The sequence below is a fragment of the Thermobia domestica genome, unplaced genomic scaffold, assembly GCF_964235325.1.
Source record: "Thermobia domestica unplaced genomic scaffold, izTheDome1.hap1.1 HAP1_SCAFFOLD_1522, whole genome shotgun sequence".
NCBI lineage: Eukaryota > Metazoa > Arthropoda > Insecta > Zygentoma > Lepismatidae > Thermobia > Thermobia domestica.
The window spans coordinates 30,901-35,957 of NW_027657232.1; the positions used below are offsets into that span (position 1 = coordinate 30,901).

The window sequence follows — 5,057 nt, forward strand, 5'->3', positions numbered from 1 at the left end:
CCTTTGTCCTCCCCTGGATACTAACCACTATACTACCGATGACGTGATTAACCATTTTTGTTTCTATATTAAATCCAGCAATTGAAGATCTTACGTATCATTACGTCATTGTGATTGAAGATACGGCTTAGAAACTTATGTTAATTTGAAAAAATGAGAAAGATAACATACTCATTTATGAGGTGAACTATGTTCGAATCTTGAATAAAAATAAATAAATCCTCCCCGGCGGGGAATCGAACCCCGGTCTCCCGCGTGACAGGCGGGGATACTAACCACTATACTACCGAGGACGTGTTTAACTAATCTTGTCTCTATATTAAATCTAGCAATTGAAAATCTTACGTATCATTACGTCATTGTGACTGAAGATACAGCTTAAAAACTGATAACATTTTGTGAAAATTAGAAAGATAACTGATATACATTTATAAGGTAAACTATGTTCGAATCTAAAAAAAAGAAATCCTCCCCGGCGGGGAATCGAACGCCGGTCTCCCGCGTGACAGGCGGGGATACTAACCACTATACTACCGAGGACGTGATTAAATATTTTTATCTCTATATTAAATCCGGCAATTTAAGAATCATTTTACATCACTGTGATTGAGGATACAGCTTAGAAACTCATATTCAAACTTTCTGAAAATGAGGAAGGTTTGTAAGATAATATCTTTTTTTTTTAACGGAACCCTCCCCCATGGGCACCCCGGTCTCTGGTGTAACAGGCGAGGATACTAACTACTGCAGTGATTTTTTTTATTCTCTTTATTGTACCAAATTTCACAAAATTAAATCCCCACGTTAAGCGGGTTTGCATATCCAGGCTCCTAACTATGAAAACATTTACGCTCAGTCCAACCTCAATCATTTCACGAATTCAACCTGTTTTACGTATGTTATTATGACATAATATCGATTGTGATTTATTCTAAAAACACTTTTATACATTGCAAGAGCTGTAACGTCCAAATATTTACTGAGAACTCATAGTCGTATCGAAATAAACAGAAGCGAGTATGGATCAGTAAACTGCTTTCACAAAAGGCAAAAGAAGATGTGCAAAGACATACAAAACGGTCGAGTGGTTTGGGTCGATACACTATCAATCACATGTTTGTGTGTTCAAACCCGGTGACAAGTTGTTTCTTTTTTAGTGTCTTCCTATTTTCATCCGGAGGCTGAAAATATTTCTTTGAGTAACTCATTGAAAACTTCTTTTGTTTCAAATTCGATTAGAACGGAACATTGTATGAATTGCGAATCTTAAATCCATAGCTTAAAAAAAAAAAAAAATGAAGTATACTCACTACTCCATTATCCTCTTATTTGTAACGAAAAACTATTTATAAACAGTGGTGACTTCAGAAAATTATCCTCGGGGGAATTTCAATATGCGGGTGGAGGGCAAACCTTGGTAGTCCACATTGAGCACGATCGAATATATGGTCCTGAAGGCGGAAATTTCTTAGCTCGAAAGGGGTCTCAAATTCTCCGTCAAATCACGTCCTGAAAGTATCATTGCTTAAAAGCTTTTCGTAGCAAATATAATATTACACTTGTTTCTCGTTTTACATTTAGAATTGGTAAAATCATAACTTACAGAGGATTATAATAAAAGCATAAAAATTACAATACCAATCATGTATAAATTATCCTATAAGTTACCAACTTTGGGTCAGATTAAAACTCAAATATTTGTTTTCAGATTGCACTTAGAAGTAAGTCCTCTCTATATAATCGTGATTGGAAAGCCATGTATAACTCTAATTAATTAATCAATATTTATACAAATATTTTTATTTTACTATTTTTACTATTCAATATTTTATACATTTCATTTTCAAAATCAAAATCTCGAAAATGTAGGCTATATTGTACGAGTGCAGATTCGGAAATAAATGATTATTTATCATATATATTGGTATCTATTCGAAATTCTATTTAATCGAATCCGACAAGAACACAGACAGAAACATTGAGAACAGGTGAAAAAAAGAGAGAAAAAGGTGCTGTACCCGGCGGAGACTCGAACTTACTTCGAATGGTGCTCTATAAGCCGAACGCCTTAGACCAATCGGCTATGGTAACAACTAGTGATTGCAGCAAAGGCTTCGAGTAGTAGTTCTTATTACAGAATAACATTTTCTATTGCCTAAAATTTAAACCTAATTTACTTTTATATAATATATCTATTAATTTGTTTCATGAACACGTTTCCGTTACTTTGATGAATGATGTATGTTGTTGATATAGATTCTATTATACGTTCTTTCGTAAATATTATAGAAAGTATCAGTGTTATTTATGATCTTTCATGGAAATTGACTGGCGCATGCGCAGTACACAGACAGTTCAATTGGAAGGCGAGGAAGGAAACGCTAACACACTGTTAGAATGTTTCATCGCTGTGAAGTATATAGAACAGCTAAAATGAATTTTACGCTCGTCATTGCGTAAAGAATCACCAGGTTAATGTTTGTCCAAGTTCTCACTGATCAACTGGACTCATGAAAAATAATTAATATTGTCATTACTGCACAATATGAAGAATAAAGAACGTAAATTACACCACATTGTTCTCGAATTCGAACCTAGCTAAGGAAGGGACAATAAACAAAATGTGATTTATTCATTCGAATTGAGATAATCCAATGAAACTAGAAATTACACAATCAAAAGGAAAAACATCGTTAAAAAGACAATAATACTTTTATCCGAGATTTGAAATAAAGTTATTAATTAACTGAAATGAAAGTAATATTGGGCATGATATAGAGTAAGAAAAAAAGTAAATGTATTCTTAGAAACGTTCAAAGTAAATTCACAAATACTTTTTGAAGATATACTACTTTTCCTTTACGTTTTAACGAGCTAATAAGTAAACAAGCAAAGGAAAAGAATGAAGAACGAAAGTATTGCTCTTGAAAAAATATAATAAATAAATGAAACTTAAATAAATGTTTACACAAAAAATAACACACTAGTACTTCGTGTAATCACCTCCAGAGCCAATAACTTCTTGAAGTCTGGAGGGGTTACTAGATACAAGTCTCGAGCAATACGACGGTGTGTTCCGAAAATGTTGCCACAGTTCCATAACATGATTTTGAAGAAACGTTTGGTCTCTGTCTTCACGTCTCTCTTCCCATTCTTGCACCACGTAGGCCCAGAGATGTTCAATTGGGTTCAAATCTGGGGATAGAGGGGGCCACTCAATACAAATTAACTCCGGATGTTCACTTAGCCACTCTCGTGTTTGCCGGGAAGTGTGAACAGCACTGTTGTCATGCATAAATATATATTCTTCCTGTTCGTGGAAGTTTCTTACTAAGGACGGTAACAACGTATTTTCGAGGATATTAATGTAAACACTGCTGTTCATTCTCTCAGGCACCGCAACCAAATCTCCAGGACCAGCAGCCGTCATGTATCCCGAAAAGTGTGCTGATATTCGTCCTGAACAAGAAGTTCTGATAATATTTTGTTCAGCATACCTGGTTCCGCGCGGTCTATACAATATAACTCTGCCTTGTTGGTTAGACTTGAAAACCTTCTCGTCGGTCCAGATGACTAAGTCCCAATATGACTGAGGTTGGGTTATGTTAATCTATGCCCATTCCATTCGTCTGGCCTTGTGAGTTTCAGTCAGGAGAGTCTTCCTAGCGGGTCTTGAACAGTGTAGACCAGCCCCCAATAATCTTCTTCTTATTGTTTCGTGAGAACAATTATATTCTCTGGCTGTGTGGCGTAGAGGTCTGTTGATTACTTCTGTAACTAAAGCTTGATCTTGAGCTGCAGTTGTCACTTTTGGCCTTCCACTTCTTGACCGAGACCTGAACCATTCACCACCTTCTTCATGTCGCTGAACCCATTTCTTGACCGTTTTCTTGTCACATCCCAGATCTCTAGCAATCTGAGACACAGTTTGTCCAATTTTTGCTCGGCCTATGATTTCTTCTCTCAGAGCAACAGACAGTTCTCCACAACCTTTAGAGCGAGGCATTTTCAGGACCTGTTAGAAATTTGCGTTCTGGCGTGTATAACAAATGTCGGTAAAGTGCATCTTTCTGTTTCTACTGCGCATGCACCAGTCAGTCTTCATGAAAGATCACAAATAATCCTGACAATTGTTGTAATATTTATGAACGAATACGTAATAGAACCTATATTAACAACATCATTCGTCAAAGTAAAGAATACCGTAAACATAAAACAATTTCAGCATACTATTACATCAGGCCAAAACAGGCTTAAACTTCAGAGAATACAAAATAAATTTCATGCTGCAACAAAAGATTCAACACGAAACACGCTTACTATATTTTCAACTTGTGACATTAGCCGAGTGGACTAAGGCATTCGGCTAGAGATTCTGATGCACCATTCAAGAGTAGTTCAAATCCCATCACAGTACAATTTGGTTTTACCTCTTCTTGACGTATCTGTTTGTGATCCTGCCGGATTCTATTAGTTATAATTTCGTAATACGCTAAAATATACGTAATATTTCAAATTCTTAACCTCCCATTTTTACATTTTTCAAGCTCAGTTGAGAAGAAAGAGGGAAAATGAAAGTACAAACATTTACAATAATTACATAGCATTTACTGTCATTGTAATTGTGGATATTTTATTTATGAAAATGTATAATGAACTAAAAATATATTTAGTAGGTCACATGTATCCATTTTTCGATTCTAACTTGAAAGTTACAGTTTAGGCGGTGACACATCAAAGACCCAGGGGGTTGTAACCCCCTCCCATGGAAACTTTTATATTCTATTGAAATAAAAAGTGTTCCAGTTTATAATCTTGGAAAAGCAACAATCACTGTGTGTGGAGGACGATTTATTTATACTACGATTTATCACTTCCAAATGTGTAGAAGATGTGACTGTATATTGTGCATAATCATTCAAGAAATATAACACAACGAAGGGACTTCGTAAATCCTTCACGCCATCCCAGGAGGAGGAAATGCGTCCCGTCGTCCCTCGGTTGGGAACTACTGCTTGTGAGGGAAACATTCTAACAGTGTGTTAGCGTTGCCTTCC

At 35.9% G+C, this 5,057-nt stretch overlaps 2 non-coding genes across 2 annotated transcripts; both read right to left on the reverse strand.

Moving 5' to 3' along the window:
* Positions 1-221: 221 nt before the first annotated feature.
* On the reverse strand, positions 222-293 carry TRNAD-GUC (transfer RNA aspartic acid (anticodon GUC)). Its single transcript has one exon. It is a non-coding gene; the product is annotated as a tRNA-Asp (tRNA).
* A 175-nt stretch (positions 294-468) lies between these two features.
* On the reverse strand, positions 469-540 carry TRNAD-GUC (transfer RNA aspartic acid (anticodon GUC)). The gene has a single exon. It is a non-coding gene; the product is annotated as a tRNA-Asp (tRNA).
* Positions 541-5,057: the final 4,517 nt, after the last annotated feature.